Source organism: Giraffa tippelskirchi, chromosome 12 (genome assembly GCF_054371585.1).
Source record: "Giraffa tippelskirchi isolate mGirTip1 chromosome 12, T2T-mGirTip1v1.2.pri, whole genome shotgun sequence".
NCBI classification, from domain to species: domain Eukaryota; kingdom Metazoa; phylum Chordata; class Mammalia; order Artiodactyla; family Giraffidae; genus Giraffa; species Giraffa tippelskirchi.
In genome coordinates this window covers 113,008,130-113,025,958 of record NC_137286.1, presented here as the reverse complement: position 1 = coordinate 113,025,958, position 17,829 = coordinate 113,008,130, and the positions used below count along the sequence as shown (strand labels likewise).

The following is a 17,829-nucleotide window of genomic DNA, read 5'->3' as shown; positions in this document are numbered from 1 at the left end:
GCCACACCTTTCTCTCACTATGTCAGCTTAAGTACTGATACTTTTAACTTATCAGGCTTTCCTGCGATGACACTTTATGATTCCTTTACTTGACCCATTTTTATTCAACTGAAAAGATGTACTAAGGTCACTTTATTCAAGTCAAAGCTCTTTTTAGAAAGACCTATGAATCATGTTCTTGATTTGGCCTTAGATCTTGTTGTGTTCTAATTTAGAATTCTGGGAAAATAAAATGTTTAGGAGACAGATATTGTAATAGCCTTTGTATTTACACATGAGTATGAGTATACCTGAAAAGTATGTACATTATTGACATATTTATATTAGCATATTACCCTATACTAATGATTTGTCTACAAAGATAAATTATTTTGTTTTCCCAGGTGTTCTTTATTACAAATTTGTTAGGCAAACACTTTCATAACAGTTTTGCATTTAATTTTAATCTGAATATTTTTTAACAAATATTACTCCTATTGTCCTCCTTTTTAATATACTGATGAAGCAAATCTCAGTGTTACTTAATGATCCTCTTAGGAAACCAAAAGATAAATTCAATGTAAAAGATCTTAACAATTTTATTATTAAAAATTTGATAAAGACAGTATCAAATACAGGTGTTAGAGAAAATAAAATATAACTTGAAAGTGAAAGTAAAGCACTCAGTTGTGCCTGACTCTTTGTAACCCCATGGACTATACAGTCCATGGAATTATCCAGGCCAGAATATTGGAGTGGGTAGCTTTTCCCTTCTCCAGAGGATCTTCCCAACCCAGAGATCGAATCCAAGTCTCCCACATTGCAGGTGGAGTCTTTACCAGCTGAGCCACAAGGGAAGCCCAAGTATATATAACTTAGAAGTTATAACTTCTATAAGAAATATAGCTTAGAAGTATATGAAATCATAAATAATTACAAGTAATGATAAAAATATAGAAACAATAATTATTATGAATTTAACCCATATAATAAAAGTTATTTTTTAATATTTTGAAAGTATATTAGAAAGCATGGATAGTTAACAATAATTTGGTGACAAAATAAAGCTCTAGTAATCTGAGCATAAAATAATTCAGTAATTTTACAGCAAAAATGACCACAGATTCTGATCTTACATTATTCATATAACAATTTTCTATAAATGATTCATAATTATTACTTTAAATGTATGTTTAGGCAGCCTCAAATACATAAGTATATCAATTATAATAATGTAAATTTTCAAAATATAATACTTAGTATATTAAATAAAATCAGGTATATTTCATATTAAAATTTCCATCTGAATAAATCATAAGAACAATTTTAATAAAAAGATAGTGAACATTACTTTTTTTACTTCTAAATTCATATTTTTCTGAAATGCTTGTACTTCATAATTAGCAATTTATATTAATTATTACATTTAAACAAAGTAATCAATATTTCTTTTCTCCAGACACAAGAGATGACTACAGGACAGAAAATTTAAAATAGCTATTTTATTCTACATGGATACTTAATTAATATCATTATTAAAATTTGGTGCACAAAAATAAACAATTTTATCAGATTAACGATGGTTTCTACTATAACGAACTCCTCTTGGCATACCTACGTTGTTGCTATTGTTTAGTTACTAAGTTGTGTCTGACTCTTTTGTGACCCCATGAACTATCAGATAAGCCCATAACTACATACTACAGAGCAATTAGAGTAGTTTATTAGTAGGTTAAACCAAACAGACAAACCAACCAACTACTTTCTAAAACAGACTTTGTTGAATTCTAGGCCCTGGATTCAATATTCATATTTGTTGTTGTTCACTCACTAAGTCATGTCCAACTCTTTGTGACACCACGGACCGCAGCATGCCAGGCTACCCTGTCCTTCACTATCTCCTGGAACTTGCTCAAACGTGTGTCCAACCAACCATTTCAGTCTCTGTCATCCCCTTCTCCTCCTGCCCTCAATCTTTCCTGGCATTAGGGTCTTTTCCAATGAATTGACTCTTTGAATCGGGTGGATAATGTATTGAAGCTTCAGCTTCAACACCAGTCCTTCCAATGAATATTCATGGCTGATTTCCTTTAGGATTGACTGGTTTGATCCCCTTGCTGTCCAAGGGAATCTCAAGAGTTTTCTCCAGTACCATAGTCCAAAAGCATCAAATCTTTGGCCCTCAACCTTCTTTATGGTCCAACTCTCACATCCATACACAAATACTGGAAAAAACAGAGCTTTACTATACAGACCTTTGTCCACAAAGTGATGTCTCTGCTTTTTAATATGCTGTGTAGTTTTGTCATAACTTTGCTTCCACAGAGCGAGTATCTTAATTTCATGGCTGTAGTCACTGTTCATAGTGAGTTTTGAGTCAAAGAAAATAAAGTCTGTCATTGTTTCCATTGTGTCCCCATCTATTTGCCATGAAGTGATGGGACTGGACACCATGATCTTCATTTTCTGAATGTTAAGTTTTAAGCCAGTTTTTTCACTCTCTTCTTTCACCTTCATTAAGAAACTCTTTAGTTCCTCTTTGCTTTCTGTCATTACAATGGTATCATCTGCATCTCTGAGGTCGTTTATAGTTCTCCCAACAACCTTCATTTCAGCGTGTGAATCATGCAGCCTGGCATGATGCATTCCGCATATAGGTTAAAGACACAGGGTGACAATATACAGTCTTAACGTTACTCCTTCCCCGATTTTGAACCAGTAAGTTGTTCCATGTCCGGTTCTAGCTGTTGCTTCTTGACTCATATACAGGTTTCTCAGGATGCAGGTGAGGTGGTCTGGTATTCCCATCTCTTTAAGAATTTTTCCACAGTTTGTTGTGATTCACACAGTCAAAGGTTTTAGCGTAGTCAATAAAGCAGAAGTAGATGTTCTTCTGTAATTCTTTTGCTTTTTCTATAATCCAACAGAAGTTGGCAATTTTATCTTTTGTTCCTCTGTATTTTCTAAATCCAGCTTGTACATCTTAAAATTCTCAGTTCACATGCTATTGAAAACTAGCTTGTAGGATTTTGAGTATTACCCTGATACCATGTGAAATGAGTGCCATTTTGTGGTAGTTTGAACATTCTTTGGTATTGCCCTTCTTTGAGATTGGAATGAAAACTGACATTTTCCAGCCCTGTGGCCACGGTTGTGTTTTCCAAATTTGCTGGCATATTGAGTGAAGCACTTTAAAAGCATCATCTTTTAAGATTTGAAATAGCTCAGCTGGAATTCCATCACTTCCGCTAGCTTTGTTTGTATGTTTCCTGAGGCCCACTTGACTTCAGACTCCAGGATGTCTGGTTCTAGGTAAGTGACCACATAATGTTGGTTATCTGGGTCTTTAAGACCTTTTTTGTACTGTTCTTCTGTGTGTTCTTGCATCTCCTTTAAGTCTCTTCTTCTTCTCTTGGGTACTTTGGTTTCTGTCTTTTATTGTTCCCATCTTTGCATGAAATGTTCCCTTGGTATCTAATTTTTTTGATAAGATGTTTAGTCTTTCCCGTTCTATTGTTTTCCTCTGTTAATTTGCATTATTCTCTTAAGAACATTTATCTTTCCTTGTTATTCTTTGGAACTCTGCATTCAGTTGGGTATATCTTTCCCTGTCTCCTTTGCTTTTTTTTTTTTTTTTTTTCTCTTCTTTTCTCAGTGCTCATTACAAAAACTAGTTAAGTATTTTTTTGTTTCTGGTAACTCTGCCTGTTCCAAGTGGTCAATGTATCATGTTCAGAGTCTTAAATGCTACTGTGTAGCCATTGCCATCTCTGAAGAATTGACAACTCAGAACAAAAGAAAAAGGAAAAGTTGATCCTGGTCCAGCTCCAGACAACCTTCTATGAACAAACTAATCAGCAACTTTTGACAATGATGAAAATCAGGATGTTGTGAACTAATGTTAGTGTGCTTAATTTCATCTGCCCTTGACCTAAAAGTGAGATGGAGGTAGGAAAAAGAGAGTGGCAGGGATTGAGAAAGATAAACACAGTCCATGATGTCTAGAATCTGGCCTGACAACTTCTGTTGATCAGACGAAGTAGGGAAAGGACTAAGATAAAGTGAGAAGAAAAAGAAAAAAAAAAAAAATAATAAGTAAAATGAGGTTACTGTACCAATCACAAAAATATTCATAGCTCTAAATCTCAGTTTATATGAACAAATGTTTATCAATTAAAGCTTTCTATGTGTTCTAAGTCACTCAGTCCTATCTGACTCTTTATGACCTCATGGACTATAGCACGTCAGTTTCCTCTGTCCAAGGGATTCTCCGGGCAAGAATACCAGAGAAGTGTGTTGCCATGCTCTTCTCCAGGGGATCTTCCAAAACCAGGGATCGAACCCACATCTCAAGTCTCCTGCATTTGCAAGCAGATTCTTTACTGTTAGCACTACCTGGGAAGCCCTAATTAAAGCTTTGTGCTTAGTTGATCAGTCGTGTCCAGCTCTTTGAGACCCCCTGGACTGTAGCCCACCAGAATCCTCTGCCTGTGGCAATTCTCCAAGCAAGAATACTGAAGTGGGTTGTCATGTCCTCATCCAGGGGATCTTCCCAACCCAGGGATCGAACCTAGGTCTCCCTCAATGCAGGCAAAATCTTTACCATCTGAGGCACCAGGGAAGCCCAATTAAAGCTTTAATCTGCATCTATTCTTCAAACTTTGTAGATAGATTAATGAAGATGCTCAGTCAGAGAATTATGCTTCTTGACAGCATCAGCTCAAAAGCAAAACTCCATTTTCTTGGACCCTTTCTGAGTCACCTAACAAATACCCAAATCCTGTAATATTATTACATATTTTCTAATTTCTCCTTACAGAGGCATCCAATATTTTTCTCTCAGGATGTTTGTTATTGTAGCATGCTATAAAACTAACTTAGTTCTGCCACAGAAACCATGATAGTTGAAAATAATCTTGTTTGGAAAGTATCTGTTGGGAAAAAAATAGGCAAATTTTTATAGTTACTTGGAGTTTCTGCCTTCTCTCTTTAGTGGAATCAAAATTTTCTTGAAAATGAACTAACCTAAAAGTGAACCAATAAATGTATAAAATAGACAAATAAAGGAATAAATCTATAAAAAATAGTTTGTAATTATTTAGCAATGAGACAGTTAATATCTATTAAGAGTAAGGCTGCTGGGTAGTACAGGCCCTTAAGAATCAAACCACTATTTCTAACAGCAAAGTATGGTTAATAAAGAAACTTCTATAAATTATTTAAACTCTAATCATAAAATCAAGTGTGCCCACTTTTACTGCTTGAAAAGTTTTAATATAACTGTGATATTGGTAAAATACAGTCACAATCTACAACTAACACTCTGCTATATTCATCGCATACTCTTATCTATTCAAAAGGAAGACATTTACTACATGAAGCTATTATATATGAGGCTATCGTGCAAGAATTGTAGGAACAGTGTTTGATTTCACTACCAAGTGGTTTCTCTGCATATCCTGTTTGAAAGGTATCTTAAGTGTCTGGGAAATATGGCTCCTAAACTTGATCCTTTAATATAGGCCTAGTGAGGATAGGAACAGACAAGTTTTGGCCCATACTTACTTATTCCTTTGAATACTGTAAGGGTTATCAAAAGCAAAGTAATGCCTTTATAACTAAAAGGGTTATAGTTTCTGGCATTAAGATATGTGTGAATCTATGACATGTACTTTAGAAATATGCCCTTTTAACCACCAAGCATATATACATATATATATATATACGTGTGTATATATATATATATACACATATGTATGTATGTATATATATATATATATATATATATATATATACTTTTCCCCAGGGACTGTATTCTGATGATCTTTGTTCTCAGATTTATGTAATATTTTCATACTTGAATTTCTCACATGTGAATCCTCACTGCAAGCAGAAGGGCTTATGAGACCATAAAGCACTGTAGCTAGTTTTACTCCTTAGCAAGATATTCTGTCTTTATTTCAGAACCTTTTCTTTAGTGCAGCAGGATGAATTAAGGAATAATGACAATCAGGCTCCTTACAGTTCCAGTATAGACTGCTAGAGGTTTTCTTTCTGGTTAAAAGAATCTAACATTTCTTACTGTTACATGAAAAATAATTCTCACAATATTACTAAGAGAAAACCCTTGTATTTTTAATTTAGCTTAAATTTTCACCATTAAGAAGTCTGTAGAAAGGTCTTTAGATACCTGTCCTTGTTAATAATTGGCACCAAACTCACTTTATCTCAGAATTTTTAAAACTTTTTATTTATTTTCTAAGACTCATGCTGGAAACCATTTTGCCAGAGCAACAAAAACCTTTTCTATGCTTGTGGTTACTGAAGAGGCTCTTGTAACCATAGTTTTTGGATTAACATGATATATGGTTCCACAGTGAGAGGGTTATTTTATGGTTATTTTACATCCTTTGCAAAGGTCAAAACTTACTTACTTTAGCCAGAAGAGAACATAGTAACTTCTTTAAAGTCTTGAAGAAAAATAACTGTCAATTCTTATTGTTTGCCAGAAAAATCTTTCACTTAAGAAAGAGGGTAGAGATTTTCAGTTTGACAAAAACTAACAAACTTTTTAGTACTAACAACTTTTAAGCGAAAAACTATCCCAGAAAGAAACTAACAAAAATTATCTCAAAAGAAAAGAGTGAACCTATAGATAAATTATCTTTTAAAATATTGTAAGAGGAGCAAATTCCTATTTGAGAGTTTAAACAATTATTTGGAACTAATATCATACACATCAGGAGAAACTAAATGAGAAATTACTATTACTAACCTTACTAATATCACTGGAAATATGCAAGGAGAAAATAAATGAAAAATTACTACTGACTACTTGTATTCTTGTAATCCTCTCTAACAGATGTTGGCAAATGTGATCAACTGTTTGATTTTGTATGGCCCAGGAGGTAAGAATGTTTATCACATTTTTTATATGCTTAAACATCTTAGAAAAAGAATACCATTTCATGACACATAAAAATGATATACAATTCAAGTATCTAGAAATAAAATTTTGTTGGATCGTAGAACATTCATCCATTTAGGTTTTGATTGTGATTGCTTTTGTGTGACAACATCAGTGTTGATATAACAAAGATAATTTGGTTGCAAAATTGAAATATTTACTATATGAATGTTTACAAAATAGTTTATCAATCCAATTCTGTAATCCCAGACTCATTCATTGGTATTTGTAACTAAGTTCTGAATTCTGGCTAATCAAGATTCACTTCAGCATAGAAATGTTTTTAACATTTATGGAACACAGCAAAAGCAATGTTTAGGGAGAAATTTATCATAATAAATGCATAAAAGAGGAAAAAGATATATAAAAAATCAACAAATTAAGTCTTCACCTTTTGGAAACTATAAAAAAAAAAGAGAAGTTAAGCCTACAGTAAACAGATAAACGTGAAATAATAATAAATAGAGCAGATGTCAATGAAATGATAAACAGTAAAACAATGGAGAGATTTAACAAAATCAAAAGTTGGTTATTTTATAAGATCAATAAAAATGATTAAACCTCTAGGAAGGTTAATCAATAAAACAGAGAGGAGACATAAAATATCAACGTCAGAAATGAAAGAGTCATTTCTGTTTATCGTATGAACATTGAAAGAATCATAAAGAATACTGCAAGCAGCTTTATGCCTCCAAACTGATACCTTGGATAAAATGGACCAATTTCTTTAAACATACAAACAACCAAAACTGATATAAGGAGAAATAAATAGATAACCTGTACAGGCCTCTGTCTATCATATAAATTGTTCCAATAATTAATAATCTTCTATAAAGAAAGCTCAACTGGAATTCCATCACCTCTACTAGCTTTGTATGTAGTGATGCTTCCTAAGGCCCACTTGACTTCGCATTCCAGGATGCCTGACTCAGTGATCATCATGATTATCTGTGTTGTGAAGATCTTTTTCGTATAATTTTTTTTGTGTATTCTTGCCACTTGTTCTTAATATCTTCTGCTTCTCTTAGCTTCATAACATTTCTGTCCTTTATTGTGCCCATCTTGGCATGAAATATTCCCTTGGTATCTCTAATAGTCTTGAAAAGATATTTCCCATTCTATTGTTTTCTTATATTTCTTTGCACTGATCACTGAGAGAGGCTTTCTTATCTCTCCTTGCTATTCTTTGAAATGCTGCATTCAAATGGGTATATCTTTCATTTTCTCCATTGCTTTTTGCTTTTCTTCTTTACACAGCTATTTGTAAGGTCTCCTCAGACAACAATTTTGCCTTTTTGCATTTCTTTTTCTTGGGGATGGTCTTGATCACTGCCTCCTGTACAATGTCATGAACCTCTGTCCATAGTCATTCAGGCACTCTGTCTATCAGATCTAATCCCTGGAATCCATTTCTCACTTCCACTGTATAAATATCAGGGATTTGATTTAGGTCATACCTGAATGGTCTAATGGTTTTCCCTACTTTCCTCAATTTAAGTGCGAATTTGCTAATAAAAAATTCATAATATGAGCCACAGTCAGCTCCCAATCTTGTTTTTGCTGACTGTATAGAGCTTCTCCATCTTTGGCTGCAAAGAATAAAATCAATCTGATTTCGTTATTGACCATCAGGTGATGTCCATGGTAGTCTTTTCTTGTGTTGTTGGAAGAGAGTGTTTGTTATGACCAATGTGTTCTATCAGCAAAACTCTGTTAGCCTGCTTCATTCTGTACTCCAAGGCCAAATTTGCCTGTTGCTCCAGTTATTTCTTGACTTCCTACTTTTGATTTTCCAGTCCCCTATAATGAAAAGGCCATCTTTTGGGGTGTTAGTTCTAGAAGATCTTGTAGGTTTTCATAGAACTGTTCAACTTCAGCCTCTTCAGGATTACTGGTCAGGGCATAGACTTGGATTACTGTGATACTGAATGGTTGCCTTGGAAACGAACAAGATCATTCTGTCATTTTTCAGATTGCACCCAAGTACTGCATTTCGGACTCTTTGTCAACTATGACGGCTACTCCATTTCTTCTAAGGTATTCTTGCCCACATTAATAGATGTAATGGTCATCTGAGTTAAATTCACCTGTTCCAGTCCATTTCAGTTCAGTTCAGTTCAGTCGCTCAGTCGTGTCCGACTCCTTGCGACCCCATGAACTGCAGCACACCAGGCCTCCCTGTCCATCACTAGCTCCCTAAGCCCACCCAAACCCATGTCCATCGAGTCGGTGATGCCATCCAGCCATCTCATCCTCTGTCATCCCCTTCTCCTCCTGCCCTCAATCATTCCCAGCATCAGGGTCTATTCCAATGAGTCAGCTCTTCGCATCAGGTGGCCAAAGTATTGGAGTTTCAGCTTCAACATGAGTCCTTCCAATGAACACCCAGGACTGATATCCTTTAGGATGGACTGGTTGGATCTCCTTGCAGTCCAAGGGACTCTCAAGAGTCTTCTCCAACACCACAGTTCAAAAGCATCAATTCTTCAGTGCTCAGCTTTCTTTATACTCCAACTCTCACATCCATTCATGACCACTGGAAAAAACATAGCCTTGAATAGACGGACCTTTGTTGGCAAAGTAATGTCTCTGCTTTTTAATATGCTATCTAGGTTGGTCATAACTTTCCTTCCAAGGAGCAAGCATCTTTTTATTTCATGGCTGCAGTCACCATCTGCAGTGATTTTGGAACGCCCTCCCCCCCAAAAAAATAAAGTCTGCCACTGTTTCCACTGTTTCCCTATCTATTTCCCATGATGTGATGGGACTGGATGCCATGATCTTAGTTTTCTGAATGCTGAGCTTTAAGCCAACTTTTTCACTCTCCTCTTTCTCTTTCATCAAGAGGCTCTTTAGTTCTTTTTTGCTTTCTGCCATAAGGGTGGTGTCATCTGTTTATCTGGGATTACTGATGTTTCTCCCAGCAATCTTGATTCCAGCTTGTGCTTCCTCCAGCCCAGTGTTTCTCATGATGTACTCTGCATATAAGTTAAATAAGCAGGGTGACAATATACAGCCTTGACGTACTCCTTTTCCTATTTGGAACCAGTCTGTTGTTCCATGTCCTGTTCTAATTGTTGCTTCCTGACCTGCATACAGGTTTCTCAAGAGGAAGGTCAGGTGGTCTTGTATTCCTATCTCTTTCAGGGTTTTCCACAGTTTATTGTGATCCCCACTGTCAAAGGCTTTGGCATAGTCAATAAAGCAGAAATAGATGCTTTTCTGGAACTCTCTTGCTTTTTTGATGATCCATCGGATATTGACAATTTGATCTCTGGTTCCTTTGCCTTTTCTAAAACCAGCTTGAATATCTGGAAGTTCACAGTTCACGTATTGCTGAAGCCTGGCTTGAAGAATTTTAAGTGTTACTTTACTAACGTGTGAGATGAGAGCAATTGTGAGGTAGTTTGAGCATTCTTTGGCATTGCCTTTCTTTGTGATTGGAATGAAAACTGACCTTTTCCAGTCCTGTGGCCACTGCTGAGTTTTCCATATTTGCTGGCATATTGAGTGCACCACTTTCACATCGTCATCTTTTAGGATTTGAAATAGCTCAACTGGAATTCCATCACCTCCACTAGCTTTGTTCGTAGTGATGTTTTGTAAGGCCACTTGACTTCACATTCCAGGATGTCTGGCTCTAGGTAAGTGATCACACCAGAAGATATTAAAAAGAGGTGGCAAAAATACACAGAAGAATTGTACAAAAAAGTTCTTCACGACCCAGACAATCACGATGGTGTGATCACTCACCATTTCAGTTCACTGATTCCTAAAATGTCAACGTTCACTCTTGCCATCTCCTGTTTGACCACTTCCAATTTGTCTTAATTTATGGACCTAACATTTCAGTTTCCTATACAATATTGTTCTTTACAGCATCTGACTTTACTTCCATCACCAGTCATATCCACAACTGGATGTTGTTTTTGCTTTGGCTCTGTCTCTTCATTCTTCTGGAGTTATTTCTCCACTGATCTCCAGTAGCATATTGGGCACCTACTGACCTGGGGAGTTCATCTTTCAGTGTCCTATTTTTTTGCCTTTTCATACTGTTCATGGGGTTCTCAAGGCACGAATACTGAAATGGTTTGCCATTCCCTTCTCCACTGAGCCGTGTTTTGTCAGCACAAACTAGTGGAGATGATGGAATTCCAGTTGAGCTATTTTGAATCTTAAAAGCTGATGCTGCACTCAATATGCCAGCAAATATGGAAAACTCAGCAGTGGCCACAGGACTGGAAAAGGTCAGTTTTCATTCCAATCCCAAAGAAAGGCAATGCCAAAGAATGCTCAAACTACCATACAATTGCACTCATCTCACACATTCACAAAGTAATCCTCAAACTGGCCACCATATAGCATGTGGTACCATGTGGCTGCAATCTCCTTGACGTGGGCTCTGGTGGAAGACTGGGAGGCAGTGGATGGTTCGTGGTGTAGCGTTGAAAAAGCGTTACAGGCAGTGAGTTCCCATTTGCTGAACAAGGCGGCATGGACTGTCACTGTCATCATAGGGTGAAGGTGAATATGGAACAGGCCCTACGTGATACCATGCTGGTGTGCAATGTGCAGAGACACTTGGAAGAACTAGAGCAACGTACACTTGCATTAAAGCAAGAACCCTGTGGCCGTGAAGAACCCAGCATCTCTGACAGTGAAGCAGTAAGTGACGGTGAGATGGTGATGATGAACATTATGAGACTGCAGGTCGTCACTTGGCAGTGAGGCTTATTGTACAGCAGAAAGTGAAGCATGAGCAGCTTATGGCCCAGGGAGGGTATCCTCAAGAGCTCCCCAACGTTACTGAGTTCACGACTTATCAACCATATACTCGGGTGGAGTTGGTCAACTTGGGTAAGTAGTTTTGGCAAAAGCAAGAGGAAACCTTAGTGCCTTGGCTTTTGTGCCTCTGGGACACAGGGGTGGGCTTGGTGCCTGTGGCAGTATTACCGGTCCTTACTGAGAGAAGTAGAGGGACAGCATGCGAGATGCCCTTTTAAAAGTGTGAAGACCCCAAAGGGGGCCCAACCTGACAGGGGTCCCATTCAGGTTATGTGGATGCAAATGTGGGCTGATCTGTGTGAAGTAGGCTGTAAAGGCTGTGTCCTGTGATACTGTACTAACCTCTGATTCTCTTGCAGATTTAGAATGGTGTGAAAGCATTTGGAATCTTGTGGGTGGGATGTGAAGGCCAGAAAAATCACTTCCTTGAAGGGGTGGGCCCTGAACCTGTTGGGGTGTTTTCAGGTTCCTAATAAAAAAAAACCCACATGGGTGGAGTCGTTCCTGTGGAGGCTTTCCTGCAATTTTGCAAGGAAGGACTGTGGACTGGACTTGGCCGTGTAAGACTGGACTTTGGCCACCTGATGAGTAGAACTGACTAATTGGAAAAGACCCTCATGCTGGGAAAAATTGAAGGCGGGCAGAGAAGGGGACAACAGAGGATGAGATTGTTGGATGACATCACTGACCCAATGGACATAATTCTGAATAAACTCTGCGAGTTGGTGATGGACAAGGAGGCCTGGCGTTCAGTCTATAAGGTCGCAAAGAGTTGGACATGACTGTGCAACTGAACTGAAGTGAGTTTTAGATAATCATAAAAGTCTACAGTGTCAAATCCTCACTATATCATTGTTTTATATCTTCTCATCAGTGGTGGTGTATTTCTTATTTTCCATGGGGCCTTCATCTTTATCACTCATAACAGTCCTCTAATCAACTAGCTATTCAATTTTGACCATTTTTTTTTCTTGATAACATTCAAGTTTCTTTAATTGTATCATATTCAGTGATTTTCATTATTTTTTTCATTTTTTATTGGCATGTTTACTATTTATTTTCCCACTAGCATAATCAAATAAAGAAAATATTTTCAAAATTCAAGACAAAAATTCCTGGCAGCAGGTTTTGGGGACAATGAATGATACAGTGACTGTTAAACCATTTCATTTTACTCATACACAGCTTCTACCTCAATTCATCGGGATGTTTGAGTGGGTCATTTGAATAATACATACAAGGAAAACATGCCTCTAAACTTATTTAATTCTCCCCTGAAGGTGTCATAAACTAATATTCTTGATTCTATGCATATCCAATTATTTTTCCCTTGGTAGAAATAATGTTTACTCATGATTTGAGGAAAACAGAATGAATGAAAACTAATAGTCACTCATATTCCTGGGGACTAGTAACCTCATTTACTTCTCACAATATTATGTGATTGTGATAAAGAAATGGAATGTAGCACAGATAAAGTGGCTATTTTCATTTTAATATTTGGTACTGTGTAAATTGAAATAACCCAGGCTGAGTTGCCGAGATAATGAGACAAAAATCTCAGGGACTTCATACAATGCATGTTTATATTTTGTTCACAATTTGCGTCTATTTCAGGTTGGTGTTCATGGAGAGGAAGTGGGAACATAGGGGCTGTGACTGACATCATTCTTATTCTGTGAGCCAAGCTGACCTAGCCTCACTGTAAGGAGAAACTTCTTGGCACTTGTGAATGCAAAGGGAGAGAAGTGTCTGCCAATCACGTGTTGTAACTTAAAGGCCTCCACCCTAAGTGACTAGCCCTGTTCACTTCATTTACAAAAGCCAACCAAATGGCTAGGATTAACTTCATAGAACCAAGAAAGTACCACCCACACTCACATGCCAAAAAAGATGAGAGTGGAATGTATCTTTGCACAGATCTAATGAGTCCATGAGCACTCTGCACTTCTTTGTCCACAAACAAGAAAGCTGATTTTAAAATACTGAAGTCATTTCCAACTACAGCGGCATAATTAAATGTTTTATATTCCCCGTGGATCTTTAGCTGTATAATTTCTACACTCTTAAGTATGTGACATAATCAGTAGTAACACATTGAATGATTCTTAGAGACCAACAAATTAGGAATATTGATACGAGATTTACAAATTGAAGAGCACTAAATATCTCAAAGAATCAACAGGTGGCCAGGGTTTCTTGATTTCTAGGAAGGCAGTGATGAGAGAATAAGCAAAAGTCCAGCAGGGGGAACCCCACACTCAGTCGCTGGTTCTGATCAACAATTATGCTTGTATGTGAACCAAGATCCTACTGCAGTGACAACGAAACTAGTAACTAGACTGGGCAAAGAGAGGGAATTTTTTTCTTCCTCTAGATATGCCATAGTACAATTTCAGAGAATCCAATAATTCTACTGTGTCAAATACTGTTCTCTACAAAACTCTCTTGCTGTGCCTTACATAAAATATCCATTTATTTCCCCATATACAATAATTCAGGAAGAAAAATTTCATTTGGTAATTTTCATTTTAGTAATAATACGTGTCATATGCCAGGCACTGGGCTATAAACAGAAAAATGAAAGATAACGTTTTTGTGGTGTTTGTACTGTGAAGGGTGGAAGAGAAATGGAAATAAATTAGAATACCGTATGGCTAGCACTCTACAGCTCAAACCATTACTAAGGGGACATTAAAAAAATAAATAAATAAAAAATGAACTTTCCTTGAGAGAGTTCAAGAACTTTTTCATGAAACCAATTCTATTTGGAGTAGAAATTTTCCAAGTGGAGAAGATCTTTATAAGAAAACAGATAAGACAAATTGTATCTACAAAGATACATTGTAACTTAATTCTGGTGCTATAGATGAGAGAATAAGGACAACTGCAATGAGGAATTAACAGACATTTTAGTATTGTGGCTATTAGTATTATAGTTGCTTCAGTTAAAGAATCTAGATGATCAGTTGGTTTCATAGGAAAATAATTCCCTAGTAAAACCATCTCTTTAATATTTACCTTTTCCTTTTATTTAACTATACCCATGACTAACTGACTCATCCAATCTCCATGAAGATCTCTATATTACCTTCATTTCATGCTACTAATCCCTCAGAGTATTATACAGTACAGAGGTGAATTCTTTCTTCTTTGATCACCTTGTCCAGTAAATTTTACAGCCTTGTTTTCCTTTCCCTAGACCCACATGGATTCTCTTCTGTTTCAATATCTGACACATCTCATTTCCCTTTATTGTCCCTCTTTTTGTTTGCCTGAGAGCTTTTGGACCTCATGTGCTTTGCTTTTCCTTGACTAATCACCCCTGTAAATTAATTTATGCAGATTTTTTATTCAGTAAAATTGCTATGTTGAAGTTAAGTTGTTCCCAGTTTTGGGAAACTATGAAAGTAGGTATATTTCTGAAACATCATACCTCATTTGAAAGGTTGACTCTCAAATAATTTATAGCTTTTTATTTCTGATTTAGTATAACCAAAACGATGGCAGCACATTTGTCCTACTCATCACTCCATATGTATCAGAACATTGTATGTCAAAAATATTAACATAGTGAAAATATAACAGAAATTGAATCACAAAAGGTGACCAAACAAATTCTCAGATAATCTTGTCAAATAGAGGTCATGGTATATTTTGCACCTCTGGATAGTTTCACTTTTGTGTATAAATGAAACCAAACACAGGAAACTTTTGTTAATTGATTACATAATACTACACACCTATTAACAAAATATTAATTAATTTTTCCTCTTAAACATGACAGTATTTCTTAATATTGGAGTTTAATTTATCTAACACTACATAAAGTATTCAGTATTCATTTACCTTTCTTGAAAGTCAGTTTCATCCATAAATGATCAGAGATGTTACAGTATTTGTCCTTGAATCTCCATACACATGTTAAATATCTTCTTCAAAATTAATAAATATTTATTGTTTTAACTCTTCATAAAGTATATCGTTATATCTGGCTTGAAAGGCAGGTCAACCACATCTTATTCACAACCAGATAGATCATTTAAATTATTTACTCAGAAAATATTATTACATGCAAATGCTAACATGAATTATATCCATGAGCTATTGCTCAGTGAACTTCTCTGTCAATGACCTATTTCCTGAAGACTTGGAAATATTATACAATCTTCCAACATTCTCCCTGGGACACTCTGAACCTTTACACAAGCAGTATTTTCAAATGAAATCAGCCCCTGACTTACAAATGACTATTGTATTAACTTTATGTCTCCTTTATAAAATAATCTCCACAGAGGCCATCTCTGCCATTGCTATTGAAGTTTTCAACAAAACACACACACACACTGAATGTGGCTATTTTGAGTAAGGGGTCATTTATTCATGTCTACTTCTTGGTTCATGAGCAGTATGAAATCAATAGAAAGATACATATATCTATTTTTTAAAAACTTGAGATTTGACCCTGATAATTACTAGGCATGATGCTTCTTTCTTTCTCCTAACCGCAACCCTGTGCCAGGTCAGTTAGTACATACCTAGATGGCAGTCTTCCGAAAAGGAATCCAGAAGATTTAAATATAAATATATTTCAGCAACATGAATTCTTTTATTGAATTGATGTATTACTAGATCATAAATATGAGATGACCACTTGGTTGAGTCACTGCCTGCCCAGTATCTCTGTATTAGCCAACAGTAAGGCCAAATTAGGGACATAAGATTTTATGCAAATTAAAAAATACCTTTGTCCCTCTTGCATTTATCCATTTCAGACTAAAAGTTTGTGTATGAGTAAGGAAGGGAAGGGAAGTCGCTCAGTTGTGGCCGACTCTTTGCGACCCCGTGGACTGTAGCCTACCAGGCTCCTCCGTCCATGGGATTCTCCAGGCAAGAATACTGGAGTGGTTTGCCATTTCCTTCTCCAGGGGATCTTCCCGACCCAGGGATCAAACCCAGGTCTCCCGCATTGGAGGCAGACGCTTTAACCTCTGAGCCACCAGGGAAGTCTGTATGAGTAAGATGTGATTGAAATATAGGGGAAGTTGCAGCTATTGGGATGGAGTGTACTGACTTTGTGCTGATGGAGTATGAACAAAAATACTAGCAATTATGTAAGAAATATCTTAGATTTTTGAAGGTATAAGAAATGAAGAAAATTAATATTATTTCCCTTTGAAAATCACCACTGGAGCCCTTTCTATGAAGAAAATATCTTTATATAGTTCTCTGACATGGTTTCAATCACCTTGTTTTTTCTTAATTTCATTTTTTTTTTAATATTGAAGTGTACTCTTTGTGGGAATGCAAATTGATAAAGCCACTATGGAAAATAGTATGGAGCTTCCTTTAAAAACTAGGAATAAAACTATCATACGACCCAGCAATCTCACTACTGGACATATATCCTGAGGAAACCACAATTGAAAAATATACATGGAACCCAATGTTCATTGCAACACTATTTACAATAGCTGGGACATGGAAATAACCTAGATGTCCATCAACAGTTGAATGTGTAAGACAGTTGTGGTACATATAGATAATGGAATATTACTCAGCTATAAAAAGGAACACATTTGCATCAATTCTAATGAGGTGGATCACCTATTATCCAGAGTGAAGTAAGTCAGAAAGAGAAAGGAAAATATCATATATTAAGGCATATATATGGAATCTAGAAAGATAGTACCAATGATTCTATGTGCAGGGCAGCAAAGGAGACACAGAGATAAAGAACAAACTTCTGGACACAGTGAGGGAAGGAGAGGGTGGGATGATTTGAGAGATTAACATTGAAACATATACATTACTATATGCAAAACAGATAGCCAGTGGGAGTTTGATGTATGATGCAGGGGCCCCAAAGCGTGTGTTCCCCGTGCTCTATGAAAACCTAGAAGGATGGGATTGGGAGAGAGGTGGGAGAGGGGTTCAAATGGGAGGAGACAGATGTATACCTGTGGTCAATTCATGATGATGTTCATCAAAAACCATCACAAATATCGTAAAGGAATTGGCCTCTAGTTAAAGAACAGAAATGTAGTTGATGTACAATGTTGTATTTATTTTAGAGTGTACAACATGATGATCCAACA

General features: G+C 36.4%; 1 long non-coding RNA gene across 1 annotated transcript; it reads left to right on the top strand.

The window, feature by feature from the left end:
* Positions 1-8,895: 8,895 nt before the first annotated feature.
* LOC145530365 (uncharacterized) lies at positions 8,896-13,771 on the top strand. The gene is made up of 2 exons (XR_014071706.1): positions 8,896-8,983; positions 13,349-13,771. It is a non-coding gene; the product is annotated as an uncharacterized LOC145530365 (long non-coding RNA).
* The last annotated feature ends 4,058 nt before the right edge of the window (positions 13,772-17,829 follow it).